Source organism: Plectropomus leopardus, chromosome 1 (genome assembly GCF_008729295.1).
Source record: "Plectropomus leopardus isolate mb chromosome 1, YSFRI_Pleo_2.0, whole genome shotgun sequence".
NCBI classification, from domain to species: Eukaryota; Metazoa; Chordata; class Actinopteri; order Perciformes; family Serranidae; genus Plectropomus; species Plectropomus leopardus.
The window spans coordinates 2,094,053-2,112,038 of NC_056463.1; the positions used below are offsets into that span (position 1 = coordinate 2,094,053).

The following is a 17,986-nucleotide window of genomic DNA, read 5'->3' on the forward strand; positions in this document are numbered from 1 at the left end:
AAAAAAAGTCACACCCAAGTCAAAACCCTCCTCTGATAAATACCGTACAGTCCCACAACACCGGCGCAGAAGCTAAGCAATGTCCTGCTGTGGACGGGGCCACAGCAAAACATATTTTTTAGCCACCTAAAACATCAATATCAGTTTAAGTGTTCACTATATTTGAATATTGTCTCCTCTTTACGTTCCATAACAGCTGATGGAGGCAGCGGTAGAGCAGCGGCTCTGCCGTTCAGTGGAGTAACATGCCTGTTTTTCTCAGTGGAGTCTGCTGTTTTTGATATAACAGCTTCAAATCCCAGTCGGTAAGGTCTGCGAAGCAGTGAAAATAAATATAGCATACATTTAAACTGATATTGATTTTTCAAGGTGGCTTCAAACTAATCAACAAAAGCAGAATTTGCTCAGTTTGATTATATGTACGGGAGTTGGCGGTTTCTTCACTGAAGGTATTGTAAATAAACAGTTATGATTGTGATTCGATCAATATCATAGACTGTATAGATAATATAGGTTTAAAGCAACTCACTGAAAGAGGGCAGATCTCCACCTGCGTGGAGGAGTCATACTTCCCCCGCTGCTTGTATACTGGGAGGAGGACAGAAGTCTAATTAAATGACCTAATCAAGCTATGACCATAGCTCGACTAAACTGTGCATGTAAACATACTGAATGAATCACGTGAACACCTCAGATCCTCTTTGGACGCTTGGAAGCCCCCCGGGGACATCTCTCGCAGCACCACCTGTCTAGTTGGTCTGCTGGCTGCAGCTCTGTGTGTGCATGAAGCAGAATGTAGAACAGAAAGTGAACCAGAAAATGTGAGCGCGCATTATTAACCATCCCGCGGGGGAAAACACAGGAAGCAGCACTGCTGACACTTCAGATCTGCTACCTGCAGCGCACTACTGAGGAGTAACAACTGGAGCGTGCATCAGTTGGTACGGCGAGCTCATAGAGCCTGTTAGTGAGGAAGATGTAGATCAGAGAGCTGACAGTCCTCCACCTGTTACTCAACCTGTAGCTCCTAATCCGCTCTGCTGCACTGATGCAACGCCGTCAGACCAACACCAAACACCTGCACAGGGCCTCAAGCATGTGTGAGTTCAGTTTTTCTATCTGCATGTCCGTGTGTTTCCCAACAAACTATTCTAGGTCTTTTTTGGAAAATACATCGACCATCTCTGACATGTTGTACATATTACTTTTAACCCCCTGAAACCTGGATTGACAACAGTTTTCTTGTGCTGCATTCAGACATCTTTCGCAAGCATTTAAACCTCTGAAATGTGAGCAAGTATGTTTAATTTTCTTTCAGAAACACACAGAAAGCAAAGAGCAATTTGGCAAGAAAAGTCCCACAAAATGGAACAAAATTGCAAAAGATGAAAAATGAGTAAGCAGTATTTGTCTGGTTTTTTTACTAGGGGAAAATATAGAGTTATAGTTATCATTATTATAAATTTAAAATTATGTTACAGAAAGAATATTTTAAAAAAGATATATTTTATATTCAATATTATTTCTTTATTTACCTTTTCTCATCATTTTCTTTGTTTGTTTTCATTTTTTCCATTTTTTTTCATTTCTGCTAATGTTTTTTGCATTATGTGTTTTTTACTAATTTGCTCTTTTCTGGGTTACTTCTTGTTAAGTTGCTCATTGTCAATTTTCTCAGGTCTCAAAGAGTTAAACCTAAGAAAACAACAAAAACATATTTTTCCTCACCTGTAGTGCTATATACCAATCTAGATCTTGAGCATTCAACAGGTGGTTCTCAGAGTTATTGTAGTGGGGCCGCCAAATTAGATTAATAATTTTTGATAATTTTTTTTTAACATTTGATAATTTAAGATTTAATTTCAGCTTTCTTTTTTTTCTTTTTTTAATTTGAAACGTGTAGCATGCACTAATAGCTTAAGGACTGTTAGGCTGGAGGACTCTTAGTTAACTCTAGAAAACAAAAGATCTGTTCTTTATTTTGATGTATTGATTGTTTATATACTCAAAGAACAAAATATTCTGGGGGTCTTGAAAAATGAGTTAATATGACCAAAAGTGCAGGAGCTGACCAACACAGCAGCACAACAACAACAACAACAACAACAACAACTCAATGCTGAAAGAACAGAGGACATTTACCGGTACCGAACCACCAGGGAACGTTTCTGCTAAAGAGCATAATGGCTAAACAAAAACAATAAGAGGATTCAGCATGCTGAATCGGCAGAAAAGAGCCAATGGGGGTTGACGAGGGCCAATGGTGCAGGACACACTGCAGCGGCAAGGGCGCCGGACGCTCACTGACGGCCCAACAGTGACCGACGACCAACTGTCAACCATGTGTGCCATGGCCTATAGAGATATCTGCCGTCTCTCTAATACAATGAAACCAAATGGTACTCAGCTTGTGGTCCTCAAAGTGCCAAAAAATACATAAGAAAAACCCAACAGCAATGTCTCTTTCCAAAAACCATGACGCAGTTACTCAAGATAATACGCAGACCTTGTTTTATTATCCTTCTACCAAACTACATCTGCCACCTGTATCACCATGTCAAAGTAAGCGCTGGTCTACAGCTAGTTCAACGTAGCACCACAAGCCACCTGTCAATGACATCAATCAAACAACAAATGTAACGTCAGTGTCCCTTATATTTGGACCAGTTTCTCTCTTTGATGAAGAAAGTTTAAAAACCCAAAGAATGTAAGTCAAGAAACAGCACAGGAGTATTTCACAGCAGCTGATGGCACTCACAGTATCAGCATCAGCTTTTGCAAACTCAGCAGCGGTGAAGAGAAAGGGACTGACCTGGTCGTCGTATTTGTAGGTTAGAAACTGATCCTCCGTAGCATCCTCCATGAAGCTGCCCTGAGGTGAGAGGGCGAACTCTGGCAGAAACACCGCAGTCTGACTCTCTGCACACTGAAAACACACACAAACACACACAGTATCTGAGAATCAGTGTCCTGGGGAAGAGCATGGGAATAAAATTTAGAGTCAGATCACAGTCATCCATCAAATCTGCCAAAAATTCAACACACACATATACTATAGCTCAGGGATGCTCCGCCAGGGGCCAGGGGCCAGGGGCCTATCACAGCTGCACCATAAATGCTTCTTAGATTTTTTTTGCACATTTGTAGGACTTTAGGGCATTTATTGGATTTAAGGTTTCTAGGATTTTAGCATTTTTCTTGGATTTTAGCACGTGTCTAAGATTTTAGCAGATTTCTTGGATTTGAGGATGTTTTTTTGAATTTTAGCACGTTTCTAAGATTTTAGCTCAGTTCTTTGAATTTAGGATGTTTCTAGGATTTTAGCACATTTCTTGGATCTTATGACATTTCTAAGTTTTTAGCAGATTTCTTTGATTTTAGGATGTTTTTAGAATTTTAGCATTTTTCTTGGATTTTAGAATATTTTTAGAATTTTAGCATGTTTCTAAGATTTTTGTAGATTTCTAGGATTTTAGGATGTTACTTCTTATCTTGCATTTTAGAATGTTTCTTGGATTTTAGGGCATTTCTGGGATTTTAGGACATTTTTAGGATTTTAGGCAGTTTATAGGATTTTATGCCATTCCTAGGATGTTAGGACGATGCTGCTGATGCTGTTTTATGTGTACTAAATATACAAAAACAATTCTCAGTGTGAATCACTTTATTTTTATTGTGCATTAGAAAATGGTTGGGGGACCACCCAGCACCCTATCTATGTATCAAATTCGTCCCACAGGCTGTAAACTGAGTATCACTACTGTTGATCTACAGTAGAGTTGGACAACTGGACCCTTTGGCTCTGCATCATGGGTCATAAATCTGATCTTGGTCTCTCCCAGGTTAATTCAGTGAGCTAAAACCTGGACCTTGCTGGTGTTTTCCAAACAGAGGCTGTGATATCATCTCCCCAAACAGGCCAGGATCCCCTCCACACCCCTCCTCCTCAACTCACAGGAGAGAAAAGCTGTGCTCCGACGTGACCAAACCCTCTGCTGATACTTCATAAATTCTCCTTCACTTGAATATTTTCAATTAATTTCACTTTGATTTATACACAACAGTCAGGGAGCGTGCATGTCTCATGCTTGAGTTTTGGATGATCAGCATAATCCAAAGGCAGGAGGGAGAGACTGATTATCAAGCTAACAGGGACTGAAACTGGGCTGCACGCTGAGACTGGAGAGGAATAACTGGCATCTGGCATTTAGAGAGCTCCCAAGAGAGACTGTGAGTGTGAGTGTGTGTGTGTGTGTGTGTGTGTGTGTGTGTGTCCAGGCCACTTGAATTGTGTGTGAGAGAGATGATCTACCATTAAGATTAGCCAGGCCAGTGTCTCCTGCAGGCTTTTAGAGCCACTTAGAGACAGACACAGCAGAAGTGCCACTGGTATGTGTTTCCCTGAGGAGTGTCTGAGGACTGGCACACTTTCCTCACTTACTAACCTCTTCACTCTCTCAGCTCGCTCTCTCTCCAGCTCAAATATATTTTACCGACAGTACCATGATCAAGTACACTCTACAAATGTTTAAAATGTAAGTATAATAATTCAGAAAAGAGAAGAAAATACACAAAGGGATTCTATAGATACACAACACTGCGTAGATGTTACGACAAAACCACAGTTCCTCAACCACCGTTTTTCCACTAAGTATCAATCAAAAGCTACAAAAAGCAAAAGCAATATTTTCTCTTTAAATCAGCAATACCTGACTTTGGACCACCTGGGGGCAGCAGAAACATAACACTGAGGAAGGCTTGGATGGTATTTAATATTTCTAAAATTTCACCAGTCACGGTGCGACGGAGAGTGCACTGCTTATTTTCAGCTTTTCGGAAAATTAATACACAATAGAAACCCACAAATGACATGAAGTAATTTTTTCACACCTATTTTCCTTAATAAACCGAGAAATACAACTGTGCACCTTTTGAAGTCAACTTTCTCTCAGTCACAGAGGAGTGACGAGGCTTAATTAACTCATTAACTCATCAGAAAACATACTTTGTTCAAACTGAAAAGACACTGAGTCAAACTCATTCAAACCGTCTTGGTTACTCTTGCTTGTAATCTAGTTAGTAAGTCCACTGTTCCAACAATCGCCAGCTCCGTTTTAGTCGAAATTAATCCTTCAATAACCAAGTAAGATGTAAAAACATGCTGCTATTCCCCACAGTCTTTCTCTGCCTGCCAGCTGTTTACTGTCCTGTAACTTCACCCTCCACTAGGTGTCACTGTGTCTTTTAGCTCAGTTGCGTGTTCCACCCAACATGACAAGATAATACTTTTCTGTAACCTAATTTTAAATATAGAATTAAAATAATAATTTATACATAATTTTCAGGACATTTTCCCCTTTTTTATTTTTTTTTTAAGAATTTTTCTAAGACTTCTTGCGATGATCTGTCTTTTTTAAAGCTCATCTTCAGGTAATTTTCCTGCCATCTTTTTTTTTTTGACATTTTATGCCAAGTTGCTGATTGCCTTTTTTGAAAAAAATCAAACCAATTTGCTCTGGGTTCAAAGGTTAAAATACTTGTGAAAGGTATCTGAAAACAGATGTCAGTCCAGGTTTCAAAGGGTTAACTATAGCTGAAAATGCACTGTGCTAACCAAGGTGGCAGCTAGTGTTAGTGTTATCTTCACCAAATCAAAGATGGCAATGGCCAAAATGCCAGACTCAAGGATTCAAAACAGGAGTCCACATACCAGTGGGTGATGTTACGGAGGATATCTCTATTATTTTATGGATCAGTTGCAGTCAGAACTGAAACCTCTGTTAACTGTCAGCAGGAAACAGCAAACAAACAGCAGCCTCTCTTGTCAAACTCTGACCCCATCAGTGCTTACTTGATAGAGAATGGCAGGATAAGAATAACCCTTTCCCTCTCACAAACTCGAAATTGCTCACGTTCACACCCCAGCACTTAGACACAGCCTAAACAGAGCCCACGTCCGCCCCCCCATCGCCCCAGCTCAACACTTAGCACACAGCCATACGCTCACACTTTGTCTCCAACTGCACATATGTCTGAACACAACTAAAATAAACCGCCACTTTCTCCCTTTCATCGTCTAACACAAACGCAGGTGCACAGCCTTCATGTCCGCATGAGGTAAGTTAACCCTTTGAAACCTAGAGTGGCATCTCTTTTCATGTGCTGCTTTCAGACACCTTTCACAAGTATTTAAACCTTTGAACCCTTAGCAAAGTGGTACAATTTCTTTCAAGAGCATGGGGAAAAAGACAACGAGCAACTTGGTAAGAAATGTTCCACAGATTGTAAAAAATAATAAAAAATAGTAGATTCAGAAACAGTTAGGGTATAAAATGTTTAGGTAAAAGAAAAAGCTAGACAAAAAACATTATTTAAAATGATCATATTTAAAAATATGTTGCAGAGTTATTAGAATATTTTGAGTACTTTTTCAAAGTCTAGTTTGCTCGTTTTTTCCCATCTTTTTTATTTTTTTTTAATAATTTAAGGTTTCTTTTTTGTAGTATTTAAACCCTTGAACACTAAGTAAATTGTTAAAATGTCTTATAAATTGTGGGAAAAAAGACAATGAGCAACTTGGTATGAAATATTACACAAATTGTAAAAATAAATAAATAATTAATAAGAGTTTAGATTTTTTTATTATTATTGAAAAGCTAGGGTAACATGTTTGGATAGAAAGGCTAAGGGGAAAACCATATAACATTATTATATTATTACATATTCAAAATTATGTTATAGAATTATCATATAAGACTTGCAAAAAGTGATTAAAATAATCACTTTTTGCAAGTCTTGTTTGCCTTTGTTTTTTCCCTTTTTCATTTTCTGTTTATTTATTCATTTTTTATTAATTATCAGGTGATTTTTTTTTACTAATTCCTTGCTAATTCTGGGTCATTTTTACTTTCATTGCTCATGCCTACTTCCAAAGTGTTTGAAAGAAACCAAGACAATTTTCTCAGGTTTTAAAAGGGTGAAGTGAGGTAAAGGACACCAAAGAGAGAATGAAAACACTCTTTTCAAGTGGACTTTTCTGCAGAGCTCTGCTCACTGTGCACAAATATGTAAAAAATGGACGTAGACAAGCTTATTTGGTAGACAAATATCCCACAGGTACTTCTATGGTCTTTACAATTGTATTGATCACTTTTGGTGAAACAAGCTGACAGAAAAACAGACACCAAACATCTCCAGATTGTAATAGTGTCTTGGCTAATGTATGAGCAAACATTTGCCAATTTCAACATCTAGCAGTCACGAGTAATTAGCAATCATTTTGGGTGTTTGTGTTGACCTGGAACATTTTAGTCCAAAACTCATTTCCTTCATTTAAAGCCCTCTAGCTGTGTTTTTGTTCTGAGAAAATGATCTTCCTCAGTAGATGCTTAATGCTCCGCTCCACTTTTCAACGGAATTAGGTGAGATTTGAATTGATGAGAGTAATTCAGAATAAACCCTTCAGTAAACACTGAGTTAAGGCTGTTCACACAGACAAAGCCACCAACAACACTGGCACTTACACTGCTGTAACGCAGGGCTGTTATCGCTCTAAAGATCCACTAAAAGAGACGAAAATGCTCTACAGAGCTGCAGAGTTTTAAAATCATAACTATGCGTTATATATTCAGAGCCTTTGCATATAGCATCCTTAGCTTCGCTGCAGGTACACCATAACAAAGATCATCCCCTCAGAAGTGTAACTACACCCGTTGCTGAAGCTGGTGGAGACCGTACAAGACCACATTAAAGGAGAATTTAACCATTTTTGAAGTCTTACGGGGAAATAAAAACAATATTTGTTGAATATTCCTATTGAACAGTCAAATCTGATTTGACTTGCAAAATCCTGAGTCAGGTACAGCCCTACGAAAATCCACTAAAACTGTAAAACCTGTGAAATTATATTAAAAATTTGTATCGCCATTTATGTTTGTTCGAATATCAGCCTGCTATGAAGTCACATTCCTATACGAAGCCTTCGCATATGTCTACACTTAGTAAGAGGCTCTGCTGTGATGGCAAGAGTGTGATCAGAGGTAAAATATCTGGTTAACACATTGACTATTGTGTCTTTCCATTAAGTCACATGGTGTTTCAACATTCAACATCAGCAAACCTAACTGATGCGTTCCGAAAGGTATCAGCTGTAACGTACAAACCAAATGTCCACAAAGCCATTGCCAGGGTAAAAAAAAAAATGCTGATTGGGCGATTGTAAGAAAATGGTGGAGGGTAAAGTCTATGAGCTAAAGCACAAGCGAGCATTTTAATCACCCTGGAAACAGGAGTTTAGTTGGGCGGTGTGGGAGAATCTCCAACTATGTACCCTGCCAATTTGCTGCAAATTTAAGAGCAAGTCTGATTAAAAGTGGGCAATTTTTAAAGTCAAGTCAAGTCAATTTTATTTATAAAGCCCATTATCACAAATCACAGTTTGCCTCAGAGGGCTTTACAGCATACGACATCCCTCTGTCCTTAGACCCTCACATCGAATAAGGAAAAACTCCCCCAAAAAAACTTTAATGGGGGGAAAAAAAATGGTAGAAACCTCAGGAAGAGCGACTGAGGGGTCCCTCGTCCAGGACAGACAGACGTGCAATAGATGTTGTAAAAAACAAACAAATTAGAGAAATGACATAAAAGAAAGAGAAAGCAGCACATTAAGTTGTTGTCTGATAAGCTCTAATGAAGAAACCAATATGTAAAGGGACAAGTAAAATATGACTTTTAACGCTGGACCCTGTGAAATGGTACATGAGTATAGTCAAAATGTTTGAACAGCACTTGACTAGAGTTATTTTGTAATAAATCCACTTTAAAAATCTGACTTTATCAAGCAGATTTAAAGAAAGCGGCTGTGTTCAAACTGCTGCTTACATTTTGACACTCTTTGGTGCAACAGGCACAGAATGGTCCATCTCTGACCTCCTCCAAATTTCAATAGCTGACGATTTGCCCATTGTGCGAGAGAATTTATGCTTTCACTCTGACAGCTGTTTGTTCTGCCACACAGCTCTAATCAAGGTCAGTATGAACAGCATGAGTGGGCTGACACTGACAATGCAAAGTCATGCCTGAAAGGGGCATGATTTATCATCCCAATAGAGGAGTATGTCCATACTAGGCCACACACACACATACACATACACATACACACACAGAGTGACAGAGAGTCAGGTCATCTTGCTGTGAAGTTACTGAATCGTAGCGGTGCAGCTCGGCGTAGAGCAGTTTTCCTAATTGAGTTTACACACCAGTGGAAGGACGGTGTCAGGACAGCCGTCACCCTGCCAGCACCCTGCAGAGGCTGGTTCACGCTGGATCACTGGCTTACTTCAGGGGAGCCAATACCGGGATAATAATACGAGGAGAGCAACCCCCATCCCAAGGGACGAGACACTGCACAGAGGAGGCAGCTGTTACATCGAGTGGGAGGGATTACTGGTTAAAGCCATAGTGAAGCTCCTGTGCAGCAGCTCCAAAATCAAACTTTCAGTTTGTCTACATCAAGAAAAATCTAGATTTTAGTTCAGATGCAGCAGTTGACCACAAATTCTTAAAGGTATAGCACTTCAGGTGAAGTTTTATAGTCAACAAAACACTGCTGGTGTTCACGAGGAAAAGGCAACGCACTCATCTCCAACAACTGAAGCAAATGATGACCAGGATTAGGGCTGGGCGATAAAAAAATAACAATATCAATTGCAAATAACTTTTCCTCGATTGAAATATGAGACGTTGTCAGAATATCGACAGAATGCATTCCAGCCATGTTTTGACAGACAACACGAACAGCTAATGATAATAAGAATAGCGACACCGCAAACAAAATGCAGTGAACCACTTTGACTTTGAGTGTTTGACAGCCACAGCGTTGAAACAGGTGGAAAGTGACTTCTTTAGACTTCTACAGACTACTTTGTGTTAGTTTCAGGTTGAATTCTCCGCCGTTGTCTCTGCCGTTGTCCGCTCTGCTCTTATTCTCCGCCGATGTCTGACAGTCCACTCCAGTGCGAACATGTCCAACAGCCCACTCCAGCACAGATATGTCAAACAGCCCACTCCAGCACAGATATGTCAAACAGCCCGCTCCAGCACGTAGACATATCCAACAGCCCGCTCCAGCACGCGGACATGTTCAACAGCCCCCTCCAGCACGCGGACATGTCCAACAGCCCGCTCCAGCACGCGGACATGTCCGACAGCCCGCTCCAGCACGCGGACATGTCCGACAGCCCACTCAGACTGGAGCAGTTTTACAAACTGTCTCCCTGACAGATTTTCCAACAAAACTCCTGTCATTGCACGTGACCAATACGCACCGAGGCGGCTATTAATAGCGCCTATACCACTAATTCATCAGATGTACCTGTAAGCCAGGCATCACCAACTGGCGAACCGCGGTCCAGATCTGGACCAAAACTTCGTCTTATCCGGACCTGTTGCCAAGTTGTAATAAAATATACAAATGAGAACGTTTTTCTTTCAGGATTTTTTAAGGAACTAGACTTTCCATCAGCATGAGGGAAGAACATAATGACAGAATTTTCATTTCTGGGTGAACTATTCCTTTAAGCAGTGGCTCGGATAAATATTTTCACGGTCAGATCCAAAATAAATGCATCATCGATATGAGGGCTGGTCAGGATTCAGTCTGTGGAAATCCCCTTACTGATCTTTTTTCTGCTCTACATTACCTTCATCTTTGATCATATAAAATGTGCAAGACACACGGGGAAGCTCAGGATGTTGATTGGAGAGAGATTGATTTTAAATCAGGTTTATTTAAGGTGCACTTACAGCCCGAACACAGCTCACTTTCTCTTCCTTATCCAGTGCTGTTCTCCGTCCTATTTTAATACAGTCTAACACTGCCTTCGAAAAGGAATCAATGGACTGCTATCCTGCCCTGAAAATCAGACAAAACCACCATTTCTGTTCACTTTATTCATTCAGTCTGACTGTGCTCATGTTAGCCTATTTCCTGTTGGGGGGGGGGGGCGTTGTTTTGTGTTGTTATAATCAATGAATGGCAAATGACGTCTCTTTACCGCCAGTTTGAAATTAGACAACACAGTCTTTTTTGTTCTGTGTCAGCAGATGTGATTAAACAAGCTGTTATGATCTGCCTCCTGCTACACAAAGTGGGGACTGATTTGATTTGCACAAGCGCTTTATGTCTACCACCATCTTTTTTTCTTGTAAAAGATAAGAGGTAAGCGTTTAACTATTATGTTGTCGGCTTATTTTGGTTAGCTACAGTCGTCAGAGAGAACTTGCATGTCTGCGTTACCAGCAGCAAGCTTTAATTTTTTTACATTCATCAAAGAAAAATGCTAATTTACGAGTTGCTTTTGCTGTAAATCATCTAACAATAACTCGTAGAGCTTTGTGATCTCATCCATGGTTGTACTCATGTCATATATCAAATTAAAATTTTTTTTACTTTCATTGTCAAAGGTTACAGGTTATTTTGTCCTTTATGTAATTCAGCGCACAGGACTGCCTACTGCAAGATAATCTTTTCTTATTATAGAGGCTGAAAGAGTGGGATGAAAGGCTTTGATCTCATGTCTAAATATACAGCATCTATTTTGACCCTGTGCAGTACACCACTGGACTTTGCTGGCCCACCTCTGTCTACTCACTCTTTTCTATAGTTATGTCAAAGGCTATTTCAATAAAGATGCTTTTACTTACAGAAAGAAATCAACCTTCTCAACCACCTACTATGTTTTTACATCCATATAAAACTTGAGCATTTTTATTTATTTATTTATTTTGGTTAAAAACATGTCGAGAAGGCAACAAGCAACTTATGAAGACATGGCCCAAAAGTTGGCAAAAAATGTAAAAATAAAAAATAATAATAAAATAATAATAAAAAAGGTTCAAATTATCTGGAAATATGACCATGAAATTAACATAAACTTAACTTTAAAAAATGCTGAATATATATAAATTTTTTAAAACTTATTTTATATGTTTACTTATATTTTTTCTGTAAAATTATTTTAAATTATTATAATTAGAATTATATATATATTTAGGGACATTTTCCCTATTTTTGGATGATTTTCTAAAAAAAAAATAATAATTAATAATAATTTTTGGTAATTCTCTTGTTACATTTTACTAATTTCTTGTAATCTGTGGGACATTTATTGCCAAGTGTGTCACTGCCTTTTTTCCCCATGTTGTTGAAAGAAATCAATCATATTTGCTCAAGTTTCAGAGTTTTGAATACTTGTGAAAGGTGTTTGAAAGCAGCACAAAAATAAAAACAGAAGTCAATCCAGGTCTCAAAGGTTTTATCAAGTGCTGCATACTACAATCTTCCTCCTTTGACTGAAGAACCTGGAAACAGGTATATTTTATCTGTTTTAATACAACAATCACTGTGTGGCTTGATAAGATAGATGACGTGTAGCGAGCAAAACAGTAACAAACAGTCACTCTCTCAGTGTTCAGGCCGGCTGCTTCACTTGGAGCAGTGTGAGTCTGCATCTGCGAGCAGTTTTCTGTCTGTTTGCGTTGAGGAAATGAAGAGTGAAAAAGTCATCCCTAATGAGGGCTGTTTATATCCATGAATGGGCTTTTGTTAACGGGTGATGATCTTAGTGCGTAACCCAAACTCTGCAGTGATACGGCCATGAATGGTAAGTCCGCATGCTATGCAGACTGGGTTTTTAGTTACACAAGCAGGAGGAGAGCTGTTCTTACTGCAGAGAGAATCCCACAGCTTGATTTAAAACCTCAGAGACTGTTTGGCGCATTTTACGTGCTTTTAATTCTTCATTTTTGATCCAACATCCATCAAAGCACAAAAAAATGCAGTGTTTCATTTCTGGGTGTCATTCTGGGCTTTTGACTTGGAATTTGGCCTTTTTTTTCCCCCTTTTTTTTTAAATCATATTTGGCATATGGATAAAATACAGATTACTTCCACTAGGTGCACTGTCACAATCAGTGTTGCTGCTAATAATTGACATACCCCAGGTTGTGATAGTAAAAAAAATTTTAAAAATAATAATAATGCATTTTTTGTGAGGTATTTTTCCTCTAAAAACATAGTGGCATAATGACAAAAACGTGGCATTTAAAGAATTAAAATTAATGAATGTTGATAATTATAATTAGAACTGATGTTGGTTAAAAAAAATATACTCAATGAAAGAAAAAAACAAATCATAGTAATGTATAATTTCTTTGTAGCCAGATTTGAAAAGCGCATTTTGTGTGCAGAGCGGTATAAATGAGTATTTGACACTGCACACAAAATAATAATGTAAAAAAATCAATGTTGTTGCTCACCATTGACACATCCTAGGCTGTGATAATTTAAAAAAAAAAAAACTCAGCTAAGCCCCTAATGCCCTAAAATCCTAGAAATTTCTTAAAATCTAAAAAATGTCCTAAAATCCTTGAAACATGCTTAAACCAAAGAAATGTCGTAAAATCCTAGAAATTTCTTAAAATCCTACAAATATGCTTAAGTCCTAGAAATATGTATGGGGCTGCTGCAACTGGCCCCTGGCCCCATGTCATTTTATATAAGCGGCCCCCAAACATAGCAAATTTAGTATCCCTGATCCGTGTTAGCCAAGGTTAGTCAATGTGGTAAAGACTAATCAGTTAGTCCTTCACACCACCAGAAAGTCTCAGGTGACAGATGACTTTTAGGATGTCGGAGAATGATTTTAAAATGGAGTTCAAAGCATGTAGCTAAATTGTTTACATGCTAGATCTTGCTGCATTTGTTTCCAGTAGCAGAGAAGATAAAGTGTGTGTTCATATGTGTGTCTACATGTATGCATAGCTCCAAAATATTTTTGAAAATGTCCCTTTAAGATGCATGTGTGTAGTTTTGTGTCTACACCGTCTCCTGCACTTTAAATGTAACATTACACAGCTTGCCTCTTCTGATAATTAAGAGATACTTGAAGATATGAGAACCCTGGAGAGCTCCATAAATAGAACTCAGGGGAGAGCGGGTGCAGGAGAAATGTAGGATTAATCGAGGCCAAGTTGGCCCTCACTACCTCATTGTGATCCACTTTAAGCTATAACCAAACGTTCCAGAACATCTTATCAGCCTGACTCCGCAGGTCACGAGAACGCTGAGAGGTTTAACTGAATACAGAGCAGTTTAATGCAGCGCTACGCTCCGTTAGGACCAACAGGCACAGCAGAGACACGAACCACAGCAACGGCATGCTCACCTGCTCTCGTTAAGATGCCATGACTGAGGGTTTCTGTAATATTTCACTGCTCTCGATCGGCATTTCACACGTGAACCTCTCACTGACGCATGTGAGCACAAGTTACGTCACAGTGAGAGGCATCGACAAAACATGAATTTTAATGTCCAGCAATGAGTTGCGACTGAGAAAAACAAAATGTGATTCAAATTCCCTTGTCTGACTAATGGCTGGATGTTTAATCTTTAGTAGGAAGCTTCTCTGTTTTACAGTAAAATGCAGCTGCATTCAATTAAACATGTGCCAGAAAATCCATACAAAACATCCATGGAGTTGTGTACTTTTTCGGTTAAAATTGTAATAACCAAGATAACTGATACTCAACTCACGGTCTGCGGGCCAAATCTGGCCCCTGATGGGGTGCTGGGTGAGCCCCCGAAACCATTTTCTAATTCACAATAAAAATAGACTGATTCACACTGGGAATTGTTTCTGTACTTTTAGTGTACATAAGGTACCAGAGTGCATAAAACAGCATCAAAATAGAGCTTGTTTTTTTACAATAAAAGTGCCAGTGGAGGATTGTTTGTTTCTGTTCCTGAAACAGGTCCTAGCTAAGCCCCTAATGCCGTAAAATCCAAGAAATGTCCAAAAATCCAAGAAATGTCCTAAAATCCTGGAAATTTCCAAATATCCTAAAAAGGTCATAAATTCAGAGAAACGTCCTAAAATCCTAGAAACGTCCCTATATCTTAGGTAAGTCCTACAATCAGAGGAACGATCTAAAATCCTGGATACCTCCTAAAATCTGAGAAACGTCCTAAAATCTGAGAAACCTCCTAGAATCCCAGAAATGTCCTAAAATCCTAGAAACATCCTGGAATCCCAGAAATGTCCTAAAATCCTAGAAACATCCTGGAATCCCAGAAATGTCCTATAAATAATTAAATGTCTTAATTTGTTTCTTTTTCTCCAGGGGTCTTGAACTTTTGGTTCTGACAGGCACGAGAGCTCCCACAGTCTAATAGACATCTAATCTAGGGAGGCCAAAGATTTTTTACCATAGTTGGGAATAAAACTATGCGTGGTTTTTGTTTGGAAATTAAATAAAATTTGAAAAAAAAAAAAGAAAACAACTGAATGATATCAGGATACAATCAATTACAACTTCCAGGTTACAACTGCATACACATATGTATGTATGCATATTATGTTTAATATATATGAATATTCTTGTATGTGTGTAAATTCAGTGGGTTATATATGTATATGTGTATGAACATATGTGTTATATATGTTAGAGAAATAACATGTTAATACTTCCTCCTAGTCCTTTTCCAATATCTAAGATGCAATTTCTTGTTGCTTATTTAGAGCTATTCATTGAGAGTTTTTTGACAGGTTATCATCCATTTTTGTTATTGCAATTTTGTTTATTTTTTTTAATCTTTCTCTGTTTGTCAGTTTGTTTTACATGTTACCTCCACAGCTGCCCCAAAGCACAGATAAATGTTACTGGTATATATTTAAATCATATACATGAGGTATGTTTCAGGCAGCTGTCTAAAAGGACCATTTCTTATTTCCATGACTCAAACGAAGCCTCTTTCGGTCACCATCACGCTACTGTTGGGTAGATGTTACGAGAGGTTCTCCAATGACAGCGTGCTGTAACGGGCTGTGTGGCCCACAGAGGAGCAGGTTTAACGGTGTGTCACCCATCACACGTGGTTACAGAGAGGTCTGAGGAGGTTACGTCTTTATGAGGGAGGGCTGCAGGGCTTTTACTGCTCCTCACAGACAGCACACACAGCTCGGGGTAAACGGAGGTCAGCAGCAGAAGGGAGAAGTTTTAGAAAAAATAGCAGAGGGAAGAAAAAGAGAGAGAGCTGTGGAGGAATAAATAGAAAAATAAGAGGATGAGGAAGAGGAGAGATTGCAGCCAGCTGATTGGCAGAGCCCCAGGGCTGAGGAGAAACAGAGCTGGCTGCTCGGAGTGAATGGCCACACTGTCCGTGTGTATGAATGAGCTTTTCAGCTGTCTCTCTATCTGCACATGCACATACACACACATGAAGCATGTATGCAGTGACTGTGAGGAGGTGACCGGCTCGCTGCAGTCTGTGTGCTGTGTGGAGACCTACAGTGATCTTTTCACTCCTCGCCTTCAGCTCAATACCAGAGCTGACATTGAACCTGAGCTGAGTGTGTGTGTGTGTGTGTGTGTGTGTGTGCACTCGCGCATATATATAACAGGGAACATACTCATCGTTACACAGTCACCAACAGGGAACGGCAAAACTAACAGGGGACATTTTTTAAGTCCCCACTTGGACATGCTCTAAATCATCATAAAATCATGTGTTATGGCCTCTGGTGAAATTTTTCAGATTTTGCCAAGAGGGGACCAAAGTGTGTGTGAGTGTTTATATCCATATTCAGAGCTCTCCCTCCTGGTTGGAGCTGGTATTTGAACGACCCATTCACACACGTCGCTTTTAACACTCCTCTCCCCAGCAGCCTTTCAGACTGCAGATGGGCCGTTAAACAGGCTTTAGTAATGTTAATGTGGGTGACATGAAGGCCACAGAATGTAATGTATCAAATATGATACAAATAGCATGATAGGGTTAATAAAGACACCAGTCTCCTGAAAAGTGATTTGTTATTAGTCTTTGCATTAAAATTCAAGGCTTGGCTTTAGGTGATTTCATAAGTTTTAAGCTCTATACTGTATTAAAATAAAGGGCTACCCAGAAGGCAGGAGAGAAATCAGTATTTTAGAGCCTTAAAAAAAGCAAGAAAAAACTATAATCCAAGCAGAATAAACCTTTACATAAAATGATCAGCAGTAAGATTTTTTCTTTTTAGGTTTAATTATGTAAAATGATGTAACATCAGACCTTGACTAGACCTTTAAAGTTGTTCAGTCCCTGACGATACTGACCTGACCAGTTTTCACGAGCACTGAATGTCAATCAGTTTTTCAATATACTTCAATATACACTCTCAGTCTGTACGCATAGAAATGTAATTTGTTTGTGGGTGCACATTATAGAAAACATGTCCAAACATAGGATAATGCAACATGAGTCCACTGTTGGCTGGTACATAATGACAATTAGTTCCCTCTTGGATAGCATGGAGTGACGTTCACAGTCCACCATGTAAAGAATAAATAAAATGAGATAGATAAGACTTACACAAAAAGAATCTCACCTAAATAATTCAAAAATTATTCCTCAACTATGATTACAATGACTGTGATTATTATAATTATAACTAATATTTTATAACAAACTATAAAGGCTCAGTTTTAGTGGATGGCTTAACCATCTAGCTTGACACTGTTTTACAATACGGCTTCCCCAGAGGGCAAGGAAATATTTTTAAATCTAAAGAAAGGAGAAATAACAATAACAACAATAATAATAATAATAATAATAATAATAATAATAATAATAAGGGTAGGAAGAAAATGTGGAGAGAAAATACTAGCAAGATCTTTACTAATTTTAATGAATTGCTTAAATTAGTTTATTATCAGAATTTAACTTAACCTTGAGATTAGCTCAATCCTCCAAAACTCCCTTTGAGTTTTTAGATGCACTAGAAGCACTAGATTTCTGTCAATCTTACAATGTACATATGTTTTTTTTCTCTATAATCACAGGAATGCATTTTATTTGCTGATCTACTCTACAGGCAAAAGAGGTCCACACTTGTGTAGTATAAAGCAACAGGGGTCCACAGTTGGCTGGTACATAATGACACAAGTTACT

The 17,986-nt window shown here is 38.7% G+C and overlaps 1 long non-coding RNA gene across 1 annotated transcript in view; it reads right to left on the minus strand.

Moving 5' to 3' along the window:
* Window positions 1-2,818: 2,818 nt before the first annotated feature.
* Window positions 2,819-17,986, minus strand: part of LOC121945911 — a 40,467-nt gene continuing 25,299 nt past the window's right edge. Inside the window, exon 3 of the long non-coding RNA XR_006105982.1 lies at window positions 2,819-2,926. This is a non-coding gene — a long non-coding RNA (uncharacterized LOC121945911). The remainder of the gene's footprint in view (window positions 2,927-17,986) is intronic.